The sequence below is a fragment of the Corapipo altera genome, unplaced genomic scaffold (genome assembly GCF_003945725.1).
Source record: "Corapipo altera isolate COAL_440 unplaced genomic scaffold, ASM394572v1 23, whole genome shotgun sequence".
In the NCBI taxonomy this organism is placed as follows: domain Eukaryota; kingdom Metazoa; phylum Chordata; class Aves; order Passeriformes; family Pipridae; genus Corapipo; species Corapipo altera.
In genome coordinates, this window is record NW_020884878.1 from 9,206,908 (window position 1) to 9,228,328 (window position 21,421).

A 21,421-nucleotide genomic window follows, 5' to 3' on the forward strand; every position below is an offset into this window, starting at 1 on the left:
AAAGAGAAACCACGACCACTGACAGACAGAAACCAGCTTAGCCCAATTCTTACACAACAGGCCTGTCCTGATCCTAAAATCGCAGATTTTTGTTATTTGTAGGCCTGTATTTAAAAAAATAAATAAACAATTTATGTTCAAAGCACAACTCAGGAACGCCTCCCAGCCGAGGTGATGCCTCACCGGGATGATTCTGAAGGTGACGAACCTCTAAGTGTCACTGAGCACAGCCTGTGCTCAGCCTTCCCCACCTCGCCTTAGGGCTAAAAAAACAAACAAACAGGAAGGAAAGAAACTTAGACCGGTGCGACCGCAGGCAGGTTTAGAGCCCACAGCCCGGGCAGGGGAAGGGGGGGGCAGGAGACCCCAAGGGTGAAACCGAGGGAGCTCTGCCCCACCTGCCCCCCTTCCCTCCCTCCCTGCCGGCCCACGGAGATCCTCTGGCGCCACGGGCTAGGACGGGGGAGGGAAAGGAAGGCGCCTTCCCTACCCCAGGAGGCAGACGAGGAGGAGGAACAGGGCGCGGCCCCGGCGGCACCACCGGCCTCCTCAGCCAGGGACGCGGGAAGACCCGCCAGCAGGGCGGGGGACGCTCGGCAGGGCAAAGGGGAAGCGAAACAGCGCCCTAAAACTCGCCTCTTAAAAAAAAAAACCAAAAAAACAAACAACCTACACCGCAGAAGCAGCCGCCGGTCCCAAGTATCTCCCGCGCGCCGAGCCCGGCGCCGCTCCCTCCTCCCGGTCCGAAATTCCCGCACTGCCCGCGGTCCCGCCGGCCCGCCCGGCCCACCGCCACCTCCCAGCATCGACCGCCACCATTGGTCCGTCCCGGGCGGCCGCCAGCCCTCGCCCCGCCCTGGACCCGATACCTGCTGGGAAGTGTAGTCCAAAACGGCCCCTTCCATGGCCGCCCGAAGAGATCATGGACTACACTTCCCCGCAGGAACAGCGCCCGCGATGGGCCAAGGGCTGAGGTCTTTTAGAATCAGAATTGTTTGGGTTGGAGAAGTCCAACCGTCGACTCAGAACCACCACCCTGTTTACCACTGAACCATGTCCCCAAGTGCCACATCCACACATTCGCTGAATACTCCCAGGGATGATGACTCGGTCACTGCCCTGCCCAGCTTGTTCCAGTGCTTCACAACTCTCTCAGTGGAAATTTTTTGAAAGTTATAAGGAAACCCGGTTTTAATTCACAATGATTTTAAGAAGGACTTTGTCCAGCTGATACCACAGAATCACAGAATCAATTGGCTTGGAAAAGACCTCAGATCATCAAGTCTAAGCTATGACTGAACACCACCACATCAACTAGAATTTAACACTAAGTGTCATGTCCAGTCTTTCGTTAAACACCTTCAGCAAAGATGACTCCACCACCTTGGAGTGGTGACTCCACTCCAAGGTGGTGAAGTCACTTACTGTGTGGCAATAACCCCTGTTCAGGAGACAGGTCAAAACACAGGCCACTGGGTTTCCAAGGACCAAGGTCATGAAGTGATTCTTCATCTCGTGTGACTGATGCCCTGGCCAAACCCAATCCCTCCAGCCACCCCAGTCCCAGTCAAATCATAGAATTTTGCTTCTTGGAGCAGGTCTGACCTATTTGTCACCTGGTATCACTACATAAAATCATAGAATCACTCAGGTTGGAAAAGACCTTTAAAATCATCTAGTTCCAACATTAAACACTACCAAGTTCACCACTAAACCATGTCCCTAAGTGCCACATCTACACCTCCTTCTTTTATTGTCAGGTACAAACGTCTTCACACCCATACTTCCTTCTGCCAAGCTGTGAAGTGGGAGACAGGCATAGAAGATTAAAGGCATGCCAAAACAGGGAATTTAGGGGACGAGGCAGAAAAATGAAAGGACAGTGGTTTTGTTTTGTTAATTTGTTGGGTGTTTTAAATCTTTAAAATGGTATTATGTTTTCATAACCACCATCTTCACATGCTGCAATTTTAGAAGTACTAAGTAGCTTAAAACAAAGAACTGTAATTCCATAGTATGTTCATCATGACAGTACTTATATAGATTTCCTTAAAAAACCTTGTCTAAATTAAGAATAATAGAAATCTATTTAGAAATACCAGGTAGTCCTGCAGATGTTCAAGAATTGAACTGTTCTGAATGTTCTAGGGTATTATTGCTCATAGGAAAGACCAGAAGTATGTTTGAAAGAAGTGAACGCTACCACGTGGTAGTGTTTCACTTGAAGCACCATTCTCTTTAGTGTTGAATTACTGGGATCATGAAACCATTCTAAGATTCAAATAGAGAAAATAAAATGAGAAATTTACTAAATATTACATTTCTATACATAAATCACATTTAAATTTAATAGAATGTAGGCTTCAAGTTCCAAAACAAAATTTTTAGAACATCAGTGAAAAGTTGAGCTTCAGGATGTCATTCTGCAAGCAGTCTTAACAATGAGGCCATGGAGATCTAAGTAAATTCTGCTATTCCATATAAAAGTTTGGTCAAAAAAAGAATATCTTTCTTGCAGGAAGAATAAAACATGGCCCTCGTTCTGCCTCTGATTTTTCTTTGTTGAGCCAGAATAATCAGTTCAGATTTAAGCAAAAGGAATAGTTTCAATTTATCGGTCCTACTTCTTGCTAAAAAATCATAAAATTCTGCCAATAAACTATCAGGGCAGAGACTTTTGTGTGTTACATTTCCATACACTAAAGAGATGGGGCTTTTTTAGCCAATCTGTATGCATTTGTGTTGATACAGCTGCAGCTGGAAATTCTTCAAGTATTAACCAAACTTGGAGCGGCCACAACTTCTCTCACATGTTCCCTATATACTGTCAGAGGTTTGTCTAGGTCATAGAAAAGCAAGTATTGACCAAACAATCATAGAATCATAGAATCTTTTAGGTTGGAAAAGACCTTTAAGATCATTGAGTCCATCTGTCAGCCTAACACTGTTAACCTAACACTACCAGGTCCACTGCTAAACCATGTCCCTAAGTGCCACATCTACGGGTCTTTTAAATACCTCCAGAGACAGTGACTCCATGCATCGCTGGTCAGCCTGTTCCTATGCTTGACAACCCTTTAACTGAAAAAAATTTCCTAATATTCAATCTAAACCTCCCCTGGCACAACTTAAGACTGCTTCACCTTGCCCTATTGCTTGTTACTTGGGAGAAGAGACCCCCCCACCTGTCTGCAGCTTCCTTTCAGGTAGTTGTAGAGAGCAATGAGGTCTCTCCTGAACCTCCTTTTCTCCAGGACAAACAAGCCCAGCTCCCTCAGCAGCCTCTCATCACTGTGCTCCAGGCCCTTCACCAGCTCTGTTATCTTTCTCTGAACACACTCCAACACCTCAATGTCTGTCTTACAGTGACAGACCCAAAATTGAACATGGGATTAGAGGTGCAGCCTCACCAGTCGCGAGTACAGGGGGATGATCAAAAGCATAGAATGGATTTCTCAGCATCATCCTTCACTGTAATAGGTAGTAAGAATATTCCTGGAATATGCTGACTGCAACTCTCAAACATGCTTTAAGAATTATTTTAAATTTGATAACCATGTTTGGTTCTTTACCAAAGAGAGGCCTGTGTATCTTTTACTTAAAAAGATCTCTAATCTTAAATGAAATGGTTAATCAAATCTGTGTATGCACTACAGTTACAGCTGTTAAGAAGAATTCAAATGCTACTTTTAAGTAGTAGTAAATTTGCAATATATAATGTACTACAGTATATAAGAAGTTGGAAACATAATTTAGCAATGGGTTAAAAGGTATCACATCTTGAAAGTGGCTTGACAAGAACATCTAAAGAAATAGTGATCAAACTACAGTGTAAATTCTTCGAAACCAGCTTGTCATAAAATTACCTAGAATGACCTTGAACATTTTTAGAAAGTTTTCAGTTTTGTGAAACTCAAGAATAAATGGAGAATAGCCATTTCATAAATGGTTATTCTTTCAGGATATCTATATGTACTTATCAATTCCACAAGATATGCAATTTACATCCTCACTACTAAGAATGTTCCTCAAAAGACTCAAAATAGTACAAAGAATATTTTGAATCCTCCTACCTCACAATAAAAAAAGGAAAAAGAAAAAGTTAAAAAGTTTCAAATTATTTATCCTCAAAATTTCATTCTACAGTAATAAGTCTGAGGCATGAATTGATTAAAATACTTTCTCAAAGTTTTCAGGAATTGTTAGACAAGGTCAGAAAGGTAGGTGAAATCTCTTGAGTTCTTTCAGTGCCTTCTCACAAGGTTTAGTAGAATGAAACACAGGAATGCATGAATGTGAGAGTTCCAGTGAAAACATCAAATAAAAAAAGTGAGACTGTTTTATACTTCAGTTAGGCTTATTTCTGCTTTACCATATTTTTTTTTTAGGCTGTGATTCATGGGCTAAAGTTCTGCAAGATATCAGAATGGCATATTGGAGCAGAAGATGTGCACATATTTTTCATATGCAGATGCAAGTAAGCAAGGAACAATCAAGAAATTTAAAAGTAGTACATTTTGGTCTTGAAAATTAAAGCCATGAAACATCATAAGATTGTTGCTTTTTTTTTATTAAAAAATATTAAATTACCTTTGGATTTCAAAAGTTATTAAATGATGCAGTAGTATTTTTACATTATGTTCTTCACATTTCCTCTAATCCAAAGATTATAGAATTAAATGTCTCAGAACTCGAGAATGTTTCCATTCTGCAGCCTTTTTTTTTCATTTGCAAAATAAGAAAAAGCACTTATAAATTTCACAAACACCTTGCCATACTACACATAAGGCTTTAAAGAAAGCAAAAAGTAAAAAATAAAAAATCAAGAGACAGTTCCGAAATGAATGGGGAGACTGTGCCACCACAGAGGCTCGATAAAAGATTATATATGCACTACATTCAGGTGTCCTAACTGAGGTTTGAGGACCACAGATGGGAAAAGAGATTAAGGTTGCTGTTCCTAAAAATCACCATGGTATTTGCTTCAAATTAAAGTCTTCGTGAAGTGCTAGACCAAAACAGTTTTGCTAAAAATCTTGTGGTCAGAGTTTATCAACAGTTTGAGAAGGAACAGTGGTATGATCACATTCCAAGAAGCAGTTCTTGACTCAGTAGCTTTGTGTTACCATCTGCCCACGGTGCACCTTCTGTGGTGCACAAGGTATTTAGCTCTCCATCATATCTACGTGTTATACTGCAGTGGGAATATGCTGACAGTAGGGAAAAAATTATTTTTTTCCTCCCATTCACATTTCACACTATTTTCCTCAGTAGAAAGAGGTATATAAATTAAATGTGGGGGGTTTTCTCTAATGCGTTTTTATTAAACTTTAGAAGACTGATGACGGTTCTCTGGAAATAGCAGTATGGCACTCAAGAGTTGTCTTGTTTATCCACCAATATACATTCCAAGAGAATTTAAAGGGATCTGCCCAGTAACCTCAGAGCTTGTGCATTGTTTAGGAGAACATCCTATTGTGGCTGAGTGCCATTAAAAGGTGGCTAGGAACAAAATTTCCAGATGTCTTTAGTGAATTAGACTCATTTTTTTATTTTTTAGGTAAGAATTTAAAGTTTTGCTTATTAATTCCTTGAAAATACGGGGACTAAGAAGCTATTATTTCAAACACTCAATCCATTTGATAAGACAATTTATTTGCCCAGTACGGTTACTACACATCTGTCTAAAAAAATTACACATGAGATAAGGTTGTCACCTAAGTTTTCTTCACCAAGGGAAGGTACAATATTGTTTTACGATAAGATCAACTTCCTAAAGAACTTAATAAAGAATCACTCCAGCAAATAAATATTTACTCCTTATTAAAAATGAAGAATCAGAGAGAGAGAGAGATGCTGAGTAAAATTTGTTTAGCTTGAAGTGACAAAGGAAATTTTTAACAAACGTTGAAGTAAGACCCGGATTTCTTGACTCCTAACTTTATATTATGCATTAAAAATTTACTAATTGTACAATTCAAAACATTTTAAATTCAAAATTAAAATGCTGAGGCAGGAAAGGCCTTTGTGAATCTTGCATCTCTTTGAAAATATAATCTGTCCTCTGTATTCATTCCCCAAATTAAATAGTTATATCATTAAAAGGAGGAATGGAATATGGGGTCGAAGAGATTCAATCTCTACAGAGTACCTAATAATTTAATTGGGAAAGGGGATGAAGCATTAGAAGAATTAATAAAAATGCTGTGGAAGAAAAGCTACAGAGTGAGATCCATTGAAAGTTTCACTTTTTTCTGGCAGTTTTGTGATGCTAACAGACATGTGATTTGAAGCTGTTAAAGGGAATAATTTTAAATAACTTGAAGCTTCTAAGGCTAGCGTTTGTTTGAAGTGCATTAAATTAATCCAAATTAAAGGACTTTCATGAGTTTCTAAAGCATTTGTATGTTTTCTTTGGTCAGGGTCCAAACTCATATGCATGGACAGTTTTTTTCTACTTAAATGACTGAATTGTCTTGACTATGAAGTGTCTTCACCCATCTTAGTTAGAGTTATATTTATAGGTAGGCATGCATTTTATCTGGGGGGCCCTGTCTCTCCTATGCTGTAGATACACTCACATGCACACAAACAACAGCTCATGGAATCTAAATAGAACGATGCAAAGAACTTCTGTTTATCATCAAACATTTCATATATCCCATTACATGTGAAAGAATTATTATCTGTCCTGTTGCAGTGCAATGCTTTTCCCTATAATGGAATTTTACTCTGCAAATTTATTTTGGTATTAAAAGGTTCCACTTTATAATGTCTATGGTTCAATCAGTGATCTAAAAGCCACTTAAATACTTTGAACAAGATACATAAAATGCTTTTATTGCAAAGCTTTGCTGTATCTACCAATTTTACCATTGATCTCTTTCCATGTAAAGCAGTTCTGGAAGTTGCCCATGCTGTATAAAATCACGTGGTGGCTTTTGATCTCCAGCTGATGATTAAAGTACATTATGGAGGTTTGAAATTTTCTTGTGGTCATTAGCATACCTCCAAACTCTACTTTGTTAAATATTAATATTATCACTACACACTATTTAAATAAGAAACCAGAATTCTATAAACTTATTATTTGTTATCCTTTGTAGCTCAGAGGATATAGATCTCTTGAACGAGATGAGCTTATACCTAGCTGTACACTTACTGATCAAATGGTGATCTCTTTAGGTGATGAGGCTGTAGCAAAATGCAAGAAAGAATGAGGTTGTATTTTTTAAAACACTCTTTTGATGCAAACAGGCAGAGCTCTGTGCCTTGTACTCCCTATCTGCAGTCCCATATTTCCTCCTGCTTAAAGGCATCACTATCACTTCCAAGGTCACCAAGCTGTCACAGGTTTTCTACAGTGGATTTCTGAACAATGCAATATTAACTCTTTTACTTGAAAACAGAAAAAATAACATCTTTCTACCCACTTTTTGAAAATGTATTTGTGTGATTGGAAAAATAAAGAATCACCATGTACTTGTTACTTTCTCTAGCAATCTCTTCCTTTCCTTTCACAGAAAATAAATGAGAACGTGCATTGGATCTGGCTGAAATGGAGTTCCTTTCCCCATAGCAGCCCTCATAGTGCTGTCTCAACATTCCTCCCCTATCAAGGGGCTGGGGGTGGGCAGGATCCTGGGAGGGAACACAACTAGGCCAGCTGACCCAAATTAACCAAAGGGATATTTCATACCATATGATTCAACTCAGATATAAAAGCTAAGGAAAGGAGCAGAAAGTGGGGGTATTTGTAATGATGGTTGCCTTCTGAAGCAGCCACTATGAGTGGCAAAGCCCTGCTTCTGGGAAGTGGATGAACATTGCTTGCTGCTGAGAAACAGAGAATAAAACTATTTTTTTTTCTCTTTGCTTGTTCATGCACAAACCTTCGCTTTTGCTTTAGTAAACTGCCTTATCCCAACCTATGAGTTGTTTTCCAGCTTATTTTCTCTCCCCTGTCCAGCTGGAAAGGGGAGTTATAGAGCAGCTTGGTGGGCACCTGGCATCCAGCCAAGGTCAACCCACCACAGAATGTCAACTTTATATATTTATCTTTCGCTTTATTATATTACATTGCATCTAATTTATCTATTTTTACCATCTATATCTTGCTAGGAAGCAAAGTTTACTGAATGTTACCCAGATACAGAGGAAAGCATAACATTTGTTGAAAGATATTACAGTCAGTACATGCCAAAACAATTCCAAAGCTTTGTTAATTGCTCTACCCTATCCCCTTACTCCCAAAAATAGAACAAATATGGGTAACCGGGTTTCTGACAAGTCAGCGGTTACAGTCTTTTAAAAGGGAATAAAATCTGGGTCAAGGGAAGAGTATTGGTCTGGAATAGATGTTGCAGTCATAAGGGAGACATTAGAAAGGACAATAAAACTTGTGGAAGAGATGGGCAGGCAAAATATCAAGGTTAGAAGATATCAGCAGACCAGTGTAGGAACACAAATTTGAGTCTATTATACTGTGTGGCAAAACACCTTAAATTATTTGAATCTAGGATATAATAGTTTCTCATATCTGCATTTATCCATCAGTTCCATGAGAGAGAGAGCACTAAAAATTTATCATTTAGGTAACATTTTTATTTCTAAACAATATTCTAAATACTTAAGATCTTTTTTAAGGTTGGACACAGCAGTTTTTGTCCAAGGAGCTTGTTGTTCAGAGAGGAATAACCAAAAAGTTAGTGAAAATAAGCACACATTGCATCCTTTTTTAATATCAAAAAATTTAATCCATCTTAATATGAATAGGTATTTGGTGGATTAATTGTCTCATACAAACTCTCTTTGAGGAAGTAGAAGGGGCAGAAATCATTGATTGTTTCCTTGGGAGGAGACGTGATACAATGAAAATTACAAATAAACCACTGCATTTCATTATAATCTATAGTTTTCTGTCTTCTGGCAAGCTTTATTATGTAGAGATAGCTGTCTGGAGAAGGTAAAATACTTACAGAACTGCTGTTCTGTACTTGAGCATAGCATGGTATCCTTCCTGTCATGCTGCTGTACTGCATAGTTTTGGTGTTCATGACCATGCTAATCTACATAAAATTTACATGACATGTAACAAAATATATGATTTGCATAAGAACTGGTTTTCTGCAAGTCTTAAATGGCACTAAGAAGCTCTAAAAAGAAGCTACCGCTAGGTGTCTCATTGGTTTGTTTCAATGTACTCCAACCTAAGAGTAAGAAATGCTCAACAAAATTTAACAAAAATGGAGTTAATTACCACTGACATTCCCTCCTTCGTTACACCAGCACACCCCGAATTTAATCACATGCATTATTGTAATCAAGCTGTCAATCAGATTTTGAAATATTTCAATTTTTAACATAATTACAGCAGAATCCCTACAGCCCGTCTAGAACATGGATATGGCAAGATTGATATTGTGTTACAAAATGTGATCTGACAAAAAAAAAAATTGGTGCTTCTGTGCAAAAATTAAAGAAACACTGAACTGCTAATGCGTTTACTCTGCAAATGTGTTGCATCATGTAGATTGTCAAGAGTTAATATGACTGCCTGCCCATTCACTGTTCTTGTGCTTTAAATGCTTAAATATTGTCTGTGTAATTTTTATTTTTGTTTAAAAATAAATAGCTTTAATTTTCTTAATTGGAACCAACTGTACAGAGAACATTTTTGCTTTTAAGCTTATAGCAAAAGATTTAGAGAAACAATCAGAGGAGAAAGGGGATACCAAGGAGAGAGTTAGGGTCATGGTGAAATTCCTCTGAGACAGCCCCATCTATGAAAAGCCACAAAACTGGTGGGCCATTGGATAGCATTTGCAAACAGGTCATTGATTAAGACATCCATAGTACATACTGATATATTTTTCAAAAATTTCATGTTCCTGTTTTTTGGTGTATGATGGGGAAGGTATTTTTATGTTAACACTTCAAAACATAAGAGATGCATGTAGAGGTGGAAGGCTCTTTAGATGGTGATCCATCTGTCAGCAATTACAAGGGTTTCCCTGAACACATATGTTACAAACTTCAGCCTGGCTCAGGTGAGTGTTAGTCAGATACAGTCTCTCTCACTTTTGGGACAGCAGTTTGTGTTTTAACCAAGAAGGTAATTTTTACCATCTGATGACTATTTCATGGCCTCTGTGAATGAGTTTGCAAACCTTAGCCTGATTTTATTGTAGACAGATGTCCCCCTTCACAAAAACAACTGTCACAATTGGCAATAGTTGTCACACATGCTGGCAGCAGCACAGGCTCAGGATGAATGGATGGGAGACAGGACAGTATCTTCCTCGCTACAAGGAGGCAGGTGAAGATGGGGGATGTTTGCAATACAATCAACAGTGCTGCATTTTCAATGTGCAGCACCATTAATGCAGGCATCTTCTGTGGGACCAGTGCTCTTTGCTTTAAAAGCCACTTGTTTGGATATCTGTAGACAGGTATTCCATGAGAATAACTTGATCCAAATATGCATGGATCTCTTGTCTGATAGTAAATTAGTAAATTCTTTCTTTCCAATGGCAGGTGAGGAAAACTGCAAACATATTTTTCACTGGAGAGATATGCAAGGCTTTTTAAGAAGTTGCAGAAACACACATTAGCTTCACACACAATCTCAGCACTTTTCCACCCTCGACTTCAGGAGACACACTGTAACTTTGCTCTTTCTCTCTATCTTCTTTCTGTCCTCAGGGTCTGATTTGCTTATTTTCCATATCACTGCCACTGGCCCTGTTATTCAGAGAACTACTGTTTTACTTGAGTATTATCTCACCTCCTAAGACCTCTGTTTTTAAGATCTGTTTTTTCAAGTCGAGTTGCTGTATTTTCATACAGACATCTGCTGAAAGCATTGAATTAATTAATGTAGTAGTAGCAACTAGGAAAACATGATTAGTCAGTTTTGTCCTCTGCCACAGTGAAATTACCAGGGCAGAGATAAATCATATAGAATCTGATGGGTTCTCTGTTTTATGATTTGTTCTTGGGGAATAGGTTAAATTTCTTGCTTTTTCTTCCATTCCTCCACCTCCTTCTTTCCCTTCACATACTTGAACCTGACTCCATCCACACATTCAAAAGATGACCTTGCATATCTCATGGTGGAGGTGAGGAGTTCTGCATTCCCTGCAGACTGTCTGCTTTTTGACAGGAGATGCCATGCTTTGTCCCCCCCCAGCTGCCAATAGCATTCAACTGAAGTATATTAGGAAGAAAGTGTTTACTATCTATTAGTTGTTGAAACAACTAATTTCTTCAGTAAAGACATGGCTTTGAAGATATTTAAATGGTATTAAACCTACATCAATGATATAAATAAAGAAGCAAGTTCAGCAGTTTTTATGACACCATATACTGACAGTATTCTAAACTGTCCACTAAACATTTTTCATTCTCCCTGGAATATCAACATACTGACTGCAATATTTCTATCGGTGTTCTTTTACTTGCTAATAATTAAATTGCAGACATCGACTATTTGCTCCAAAAAGTAAGCACAGCCATTTGAAACAATTTTGTAGCTATGTCAGATGAAATGTAAGTTTTCAATTGTTGAATTGTAGGGCTGCCACCTCGTAAACATATTATAATGTATATTGGTCTATTTTGGTGAACAGCTGAATAATAATGTGCTTTAAAAACAGTTTGAAATGCATCTTCTGAGATATAAAGCAGAGAGGATGACTAATATGAGAACATGGCATTTCACAGCAAACCTAATGAAAGCTTGTGAAAACTAGAGTATCTCATCACCACACTGGCTACATTGGCTGCAATACAGTCAATACTATATTGACTGCTAGAAAGGCTATAAGTATAAAGCATTCCATCTCTCTGATGAAAGTAACTGAGCTGGACCAAAACTGATGGGTAAAAGAGTACTTCTTCCAGTTTCATGAATTTTATATAACTTATTCTTGAATATTTCTTAGAATTGTGTCCCGTCTCCTTGACCAAAGTAAACTTTGCTTTTCCTTCATTTTCAAAGAGTCTTTTGAGAATGATCCTTAAAATAAGAGCATAATTTTAATACATAATTTATCTCCAGGGCCCCAAAATAGACCCTGCTTTGCCTGCATTTCTAGTTCAGAAAACTTGAGAGGGTACAACAACTTTTAAAAGGCTTAGATTGTCTGATCAGGTGTATTACCCTTTTTATTAGGTTATTTCTTTAAAGTTGAAAATTTTTGATAAGTGTTTGTACTTTACTTGGCTCTGTATTGTTTGTGCATGAGACAGCCTTCTGAGCAGAGGGACAGTTCTGCCTGGCTCAGGCATGAAATCATCCATCCCATTTGCTTGACCCTAAATGCAAAGAGAGCTGCACTAGCCCAAAGTGCACATTCTATCTCTCTCTACTGCTTGTATAGAGTGTTATTCAAGCATTTGTTTGGGGGTGAAAAGTTCCTTCTCTGTAGTCAGCTATCATGGAGTGCCTATTCAACATAGATGCTACATTGCTTCTAACTCTTAATCAGGACCTCATGGTATGGTACTCGGCACAGAGAACCAGCAGACACTCCCCAGGCATCAAAAAACAAGCATAACTACTCTATAAATTTAAAAAAAAAAAAAGGCTGGTTTTATAAAACCAGCTAAAAATATGTTTTCTGCCACTTCGACACTGATATCTTTGTGTTGTGGTTTAAACTGAGCTCAAAATGTAATTATTGACCAATTTATGTGTCTTATGAAAGAAGAAAAGGTAGTGTTTCGGAATGCTCAGAATGAGGTTAAAAAAAATTTTCTCTTATAAAAAGAATCAGAAGGGGAAATCCTGTGCATGGAAGTTTGTCACTTTTGTGCACAATTGGTCAGATAAGAAAACCTTTTCCTGAAAGTGTTGTTTGTCACATCTCTGGAATTCCAGACCATACATTGGAAATATTAAATCTATTATGTCATCCTAGAATCATAAATGTGGATGGAAGGAAGAGGTATGTACACGTAGGTGTGTGCCTTCCCAGAGATATCTTGAAAAACATTTGTAGCTGGTGTTTCAAAAAAGCCTGAAGTTGTGAACAATTAATTTACCTAACAGGTATAATAGAGTGGGTAGAAGTATTTGAAGTTTTATTACTTATCAAGTTTCTAATTTATTATGTATAATAATCTTCAGTTGCCAAATCCTCAAAAGATGGAAAGCATAAAAGAGAGAAAGGACACTTTCTTCATGGAAAGACATATTTAACTCACAGTCTCAAGCCTGTTTGTTTATTTCCCCCCCCCCAATGGAAAGGCAAGCATAAGGTAAGGGATGCAGATTATTAAAAAGCACCTAAAAAGATCCTTATGAAACACCATTTTTAGATTAAGGGATTTTTTTCAAATTAACAACATAGCATAATACAAGTGAACTTGTCTGCTCTTATGTGCTCATTTTTGCCACAGCAACATAAGCCTGGATTGAATATGAATCATTAAAGGTGTGGTCTAAGAGTGTTTTATTCACCTTTAATTCATTGTGAATTTATATGTCACATCGATAATAAACTGTAAAATCTTTCAGGATACTAATAAACAAAATAATCAGGACATTATAATAGGCCTTCTTCCTGCTGTGTACTAATAAAGGAAATAACATCAAAAAAAATCAAAACCATCACAAGAAATATACACACAGAAACATTCAGAAAACCCATAGAAGAAAGAAAGAATTCTTTCAGTTCCAAGAAAGAACCAGAAGGGACATTTGCCCAGGAATAAAAGAAGCCTGGGGATTTAACAGATGAGTGACAGAGATGACAGCAGGTTGGAGTGGGCAGCTGAGGGGTTTGGTCTGGTGGCAAGGAGAAAAGAAATGCACCTGGTGTTCTGGCCACAAAAGTTGTTGGGAAACAGGTAAAGCAGAAAGAGGGCAGAGAGTCCAGACAGAAAAGGGCAAGGAGAACCAAACTGGAATTACTATAGAGAAGACCTAGCCAACTGGAAAACCTTTTCAAATCAGCAATGATTAGAAAAGAAAACGACAAGCAGGGGCAGGAGAAGGAGGAAAAAGAAGACATATCTGTTGCAAAGATCTCTGTTAGTCAGCATTTTCAGCTGAGGAAAGAGGGAAACTGGAGCAGACAAGGCAGCAGGTAGAAGGTACTTGCCAACTTCAAGTTCCCAGCCAAGTTTGTTTAGCATGCTACACTTGGCACATACCAAGCTGACCATTTACAATGGTTCAGAATTTTACTTGTTCCGTTTTCACTGCATGAAATGATCCTGGGTCACTTGCAGCCAATATGTAGTTTAGAATGTTTGTATGATAAAGAGGAGTATCTGGAAAAATGAGAATTGTACAAGTAAAATTAGGGATGTATTGAGGAGCAGCTTTTTGCCTACTACCATGCAGCTCTGCCAATGCACTTCAGGCTTGACTTGCAATACCCCGCATAAAATTTCAGTACTGTCTCTCTTCAGAGCAGTGAGTCAGTCAGGCTGAACTATACCACCTCTGTGGCAGAATATAGACTGTTGTATCTGTTTTATAACCTTTATCACTCAGAATCCAACACAGTTATCACATAAAACAGAGCAACTCCAAAAGTATATTTATAATGCAGACAAATTGATATATTGTCATTCAATGTGTAGTTCAAATTTCAGGCTGCTACACAGAACTACATCTTAAATAAAGGGTTGCATTATTAACAAGCAGCATCGTGTTTTTCAAGATCCATGGGAGAGGACAAGAAAGGGTGAAGTTTGGTTTGTTTTTACTGCCATCATTACTAACCAAAACACATAGGACTGGACAGCTCAGGGATCTGAAGCATGGATAGCTTTACTTTTTAACCATAGGGTGGATTTGAACTATTGACCTGTATGAAGACTGGTAGGAAACCAATGGTTGCCAACTTATGTAAGCAAGTGCAAATAGTTTGGTTGTTTTAGTACAGTTCCTACAGAAAACAAGGTACAAGCAACAAAAAACAGCCCTATCAGTTTTGGAATTGTTGCAGACTCAATAGCAGCAAAGGGTTAGAGTTTATCTAAGCAGGGAACTATTCTGAAGCATCTGTCTACTTTCTGGTTTAATTTCACACAGAGGCATGTGCTCCAGCATACACCTAATTTGGTCCCAATCTGTTTGAGGCAGGGATAAGGAGCAGCCACAACATGTTTTTTAACAAGTCCATGAGCAGGCAAATTTTGAGCTATCAAGTTATGACCAAATTAGTGTTTACATACTGTTCCTGATTCCTTAGTACCAAAGAGCAAACTTAGTTGCCCAAAGCCACTTCTGCTCTCCATGGAGACTAATTTGTATCCATCTTTTACAGGAGGCTTTGAAAGTGGTATTACAGAATTGTAGGCAGAGGAAACTTCACAGTTCTTAATAACATGACCATCATGGATGCTCCGATCTTCATATCTTTAGCAAAATATGTTCAGATCCTCCTTGGGAAATAGTTTCTTCACAAACTGAATAACTGAATTTAACTTATACTTCTAACTGAGATTTCTTTTGTGACACATTGAGCCATCCAGTGGCACAGGCTGAAAAGACTGCTACATATACATGTTAATGCATTTCTCCCGTGCCTTTCCTTATATGAGAGATATAGTAGTGTCTACAAAAAAAACCAAGAAAAACCAAAACAAAAAAACCCAACCAAAATAACCCCAGACAAACAAACAAACAAAGCAACAAAAAATATCTATTCAGTGATAAATGCAAAGAGCTAAAGACGATGAGCATTTCTAATAATTTCAGGTTAGACAGAAGTAGTCTCTTGGCATTGATTTAATAGGAAAGAGGAACAGGAAAAAAAGAAAGAAAACAATGAAAAATTCCAAAAAGTAAAAGTTTCTAATTCAGTGTTTAGGCTACACATCTGCCCCTAATTCACTTCTTTACACATCTATGCTTTTCTGTGTAGAGTCATTAAAATCAGATCTCAGTCTTTGGTCACCTGCAAATTTTTATTGTAACAATTTGAGTTCATTAATTTACTCCAAATCACCTCACTTTTGTCAATGCCAGAGTCTTGTGACTGCAAAACAATACTTCAGCATCTAAAATAGAAAGAGATAAGTGTCTATACACCGAAGCAGACACTCAACCATTGAGGGCTTAAATGGGCAAATAAGTAAGTATAGTGTGAATTTTTTATTATTTTTATTATTTTTAAGATTGTGAGAAATTAAATGCTGAATAATGGTGCAATAGCAGTTGTGGGTAGAGCTTGGCTTAGAGTGGGCAATGAAGAAAGATCATTAACAAATGAAATAGGGAGCACCTCAGGGGACACGCCTACAGCCAGTCTGTCACCCACCGGTCTTAGCATTTCATTTCAAAATTTAATTACATATCAATTTCTGAATGCCTGGATAAGACCAGCCTCTTTGCATGGCATCAACATGCATCAGCTTTTAGTGATAAATTTAAGGCTGTAGCAACATTCTTCTTCTGAAACTTTGAGGGGAGAGAATAATAACAGAAGAAGTTTTCTTCTGCCCCAAAAAAAAAAACATAGCTACATCTTTTTGAAGTAATCGTTAGCTACTTGAAAATTTGAACTGTTGTGCAAATGTGTGAGCTGCCTTCATTACTGCTATCATTGCATTTTTCATCAGGGGCTTATTGGACCAGCAGTTTCTATGCTTCACAAATAATTTAGCACAGTTGTAGTAGGCTTAGCTGTCTTCTGCAGCAGGTGGGCAGGATGAGACTGTAAACCATCTGTCCATTCATCTATCTTAGACACCTATCTCCCTATTTCAATTATAGTCAGAAATCGTTTTGTTAGATAACTGATAAAATCATCTCCATTTGTACACGAGGAGTGAAAGGCCCAGGATCCTTCTTTGATTCCTTCAGATTGGGGCTCAAGTCTGTACTGTCCAGTCCTTTTGCAACAGTGCTCTACTCACTGGACAATCTTCCTTCATCCTCTACAGCATCTGTCCCTACCTGAGGCTCCCTACCTACCTCTTTGTGTAGGCTGTAAACAGTGAGTCAGTTTACAAAGAAAGAGTGGTGTGGTTTGCTCTCTTCATATTAATTCTCTTTGTTCAGACTATTCAGCATATAAGGTATTCAGAAATACCTTAACGTAAATGGACTGGTCCAGTCTCCAAGTTTCATAGTTCACATTTCAGTGTAATCCTACCATTACTCATAGTATTGCAATGAACTGCACTGAAGTAGTACACAGTGTCCTGCGGTAATGTTCACTGTGGGCTGTCTCAATCTAAAGTGAAACATCAGGGAGTTCATGTTCCCTCCAGCATGGGAAAGGACAGTTTTGCACGAGGTTATTGAGCTCATGTCAAAGAGCAGATAGCAGTGCCAGGAGCGGGAGGTGTGACTTTATGGAGGAGATCCAAGGGCGGGCAACTGCTCCCTGGGGCTGCAGAGTCTGAGACTGAGGCCAAGGCACCCTCCTACTGCAAGGGCTGGTGGAGCTGTGTTGAGGCTGCTGGTGCAAACAACCCTGAAGGCTACAACTGTGCAGACGAGTAGCCCTCCTGTGCCTCTGCACAAGAGAGTTTCTAAGGGCTAAGAATCATATGCTTTTTACTTAATTTTAAATTATCACCGATATTCCCTACCTGATTTGAAAGCAGTAAGTTCTGGGCAAAAGGAGAATCTTTTCAGTAATTCTGACTGTAAAGTACACATTCATACAAAGAATTGCAAAATTTTTGTGCAATCGTACATGTTTGGACAAGGCCTTACCGGGAAGGCATTCTGTCTGCAGGCAGCTGACTGTGCAATCAGAACAGAAGCAGTCAACTGAGAAGCTGCACCTCCTCTGATTAGTAGTGCCCAATATGACTCTCTTCCTGATCAGATCAACAGTGCACGCTGCGTCTTGCCTTCCCCACAGACACTGTTGGTGTGCTAAGGCGAGGAACATGGTTGTCTTATTTGCTAGAAACCTTGCAAACACAGAAATTATTAAACTGCAGAGGATAGGCACTAGGCTCAGACTCACAACCCTGTTAATTGCTTAATACAGTATCGTGTGTAACAGATTCTCTCTGCCATGGTAAGGGGTTATCTTTGCTTGGGCACTTAGCCCAGTAGCAAACACAAGCTGGTTCAGCTTCACAGGCCCCACGGTACAGTGCAGGGGGGCTTCAAAATCTTGAAAAAGAATGCTTCCAAACAAAGTTTCTGACAGAGTTGTGAATCAGAGGAAAGTTTCTGACAGGAGTTTCCAGTGGATAGAAGGGGCTGCAGGTTCCCAAGTGGACAGAGGTCAGTGATAGCTCATTCACACTCTGCAATACCACTTGTGGTTGAAGTGTTGAATCAATCTCTAAATTGTGACATTCTCCGAGGGTGCAAAGCCTACTGCTGGCAACACCATGGACGAGTTTAAGGCTTCTGTTTTACTTAAACCTGAGCACCCTGCTAATGCACAGTAAAACCTGCTGCCTGGCCCCAGACTATTACACATTTCACTGATGTCTTCCTTATTATTGCCCAGACCCCTTACTATATGTGCAGAAACAAGAGGCAGGTTCACACAGTGCAAAATGCCTTTATTTTGGCACAAGTACAACAGAGCTTTGTCGTTCTCAAAGCAGTAGGAACACATCATGTTAGCGCAAAAGTCACGAAGTGACTCCTGGGCCGGCAGCTTATCCAGAGCCGCTGGCACCGGCGTTGCCTGGAGAGGCAGCGGGGTTCTCCGCGAGGCGCAAACCGCTCACGTTCACACGCACAACAGCAAGAGCACGTCAAAAGCGGTGTGAAGAGGGGTGGTGCACGTCTCGGCCCTGCCGGCAGCCTTGCCGAGCTGCTGCCCTCCGAGCAGCCGGGCTGCGGGCAGCTGGAGCAGCGGCACCGAGCCGGCACAGCGCCTGCCCCGGCCTGCGGGGGCCGGCCGGGCTGGAACCCGCGGCTGCAGCGCTGCAAACGCTTCATCCTCCTGCTGGGAGCGTGCTGCTTCTGCTGTCAGGCTTGGGACTGAAGCGAAATTAAATTAAACTCGTCTTCCTAGCGAACGGGAAGGTGAGGCAAACTTTCGAGCTGGAAATTGGATCTCATGCAAAGCTCTTGCTTGCGGATGTGTTACGCACAGGCACACACAGGCAAAGTCACACTCACCTGGGGGTCACGCAGCAGTAACACCGACACTCCATCTGCTTACCAAGAAAGCCAACACAGTGTTAAAAAGCAGCCAGGATGCTCAGACCAGATTGGACTTTAAACAGGAAATTATCTTTTCAAATTTTGGTTGAACGATAAGAAGCTTTTAAAACTAAAGAAATGAATGATGTATGCAAAGCTGTACTTGAAATGATTCTGGTGTTGCAAATTGCCATGCTCTTACTGTGGAGCTGATGAAAATAAATGAAGCTCTGCGTTGCTGGGCTTTTTCCTCCCCCTTCTAATAAATGAAATGAAAAAGCCCCATTATTGTGCCACCTGCTTCAAATTCCTAATTGTGGTAACTGAATTCTGAAATTATTTGTTAGCTGTGTAATATCATAGGCATTAAAAATACTGAGAGGCTATTAAGTTCTTTAAAACCCAGCACTGGATAAAAAGGTGCAGCTATCTTCAGATTTTTATTTCCATGAAATAACTTTTCCAGTAGAGAAATGTGTTCGAATCCTACAAGTGCATCCTGAAAAAATCCCTGTTAATTTACCAGTTAGAGAAGCTGCAAAGTAAAGACCCAGGATAGGTCCATTGGCATATTTAAATATTTTTATAAGAGTGCTATATGCCATTCTGTTTGTATTTTTCTAACATAGAAATATAAACATTTCAGAAGACAATAAAATTACATGAAATGCAAATGGAATATTTCTAATGAACAGGTAGGTGTGTGCACATATGTATCTCTGAAGTGTTTATAACCATGCAATCTTGCTGTATGCCTGAACTATTGCTGCATGTGGGTATAAAGGATCTCATTTGATTCCTAAATTTTGGGTTCTCATTTTAATAATGTTCTAACTTAGATATCTATGTAGATATATTTTTCAAATTAAAAAAATAATTACCAGGACAAGCTAGAAAGAGTTATCCTCGAAATATTTTTTCAATATAAATAATTTTTCTAGATATCCAAATCCATTGTTTTGTTCTTTTTAATGTGAAAGGATTGGAATCTGTTAAACAGATCTTCTGAAAAAAGTTGTTCCACATGTCCTACACAGTCTTTTTTTTTTTTTTTTTCACAAATACATGTATGGATCATACATACATATATATATATATATATATATACACACGTGCAAATTTCTAGACAAGATGCAACCATTTCCCTTAGATTAACTTCTGATATGTAAAATCCAAGTACAGAAATGAGTAAAGGGTTAAAATAACAATCTCAGAATTCAAGTCAGCTGTGACAGTATTCAGCACATTGAGCTGCTGAAATCTACACGGAATTAGACGTCCCTTTGCCCACCGAACCAAATTAACTGGTTTGTTATTACCTTGCATAAGCAGCATTTTAGAGGACCAGAGACAGGAAGAAAAGGGTGTGTATCACCTCATGCTTATTACCAGGCAGCTCTTGCTAAAGCTCACCCACTTGCTGCCTTCCCCACTTCCCAGCTCTGGAGGCAGAAGTTACCAAGCAGCCTCAGAGCAAATCCCAATAACAATTCTTTCTCAGCTTTACACTGGCACACAAAGGTGTCCTGTTGGCAGCAAAATCTGGCTTCATCAAACAAGAGGCTATTTCAAACACAAGTGCAAACACTTGTAATCTGAATATTTCAAAAATAAACAACAGAAAAAGGAGAAGGGAACAAGCAGAGAGCTTTGTTGATAAAAGTGAGTTTAGCAAAAAAAGTTAACTCTAAATTGATTAAAATGGAGAGTAATTGCAAGTAGAATCTAGCAGATGCTATTTAAATAATATTGTTAAAAGGCTGCAAACAAGGAACAAATACAGACCTTGTAGGGATTAAGAGGAAATGAAAAGTTACACATTCTCAGTTAATTTATTTGATTATTTTACCTCCTTTGTCATATACAGATTGACAAACTCAAAGTTGTGTTTTGATTGAAATTTAAAATGATATAATGATTAATTTGTACGTACATATTTTAGCTCTTGACTTGCTTGCAAACTAGTTATTACAATTGCTGATTTGATTATATGCTGGTTGTATTTCACAAAAAGCCTGAACCAAGGTACTGGCAAATCATTCCTGGCTTGGAAGCTGTGCTGCCACACTGTGTGCTTGGCCACCTAGGCCATATGCTGTTATTCCTACCCTCAGTTGGATAATGTCCTCCACCACAAAGAACTCCCAAAATGGCCACACAAAGATCTATGCACTTTGACTTGCTTGAGCCGAAGATTTCCATGCGTGCACATCTAGACATATCACACTATATTAATTTTCAAGCAATGTTTTTAAACAAAATATTGGTGAGAAAGTGTTTGTGAAAAATGTACAGAAGAGGACAAAAATGTGAGTGATCCTAGCTTTGTGG

At 39.0% G+C, this 21,421-nt stretch overlaps 1 protein-coding gene and 1 long non-coding RNA gene across 4 annotated transcripts in view; one reads left to right on the top strand and one right to left on the bottom strand.

Moving 5' to 3' along the window:
• Positions 1-778, bottom strand: part of VRK1 (VRK serine/threonine kinase 1) — a 33,778-nt gene extending 33,000 nt beyond the window's left edge. For 2 of the 3 annotated variants that reach the window (XM_027638102.1, XM_027638104.1), the window contains exon 1: positions 674-778. The gene's annotated coding sequence lies outside the window, so the exon portion shown is untranslated. Of the gene's footprint in view, positions 1-669 lie in introns of all 3 variants that reach the window. The other variant, XM_027638103.1, reaches the window with a different exon arrangement.
• A 10,636-nt stretch (positions 779-11,414) lies between these two features.
• Positions 11,415-21,421, top strand: part of LOC113944827 — a 13,677-nt gene continuing 3,670 nt past the window's right edge. The window contains exons 1-2 of the long non-coding RNA XR_003526836.1: positions 11,415-11,503; positions 13,133-13,263. This is a non-coding gene — a long non-coding RNA (uncharacterized LOC113944827). The remainder of the gene's footprint in view (positions 11,504-13,132; positions 13,264-21,421) is intronic.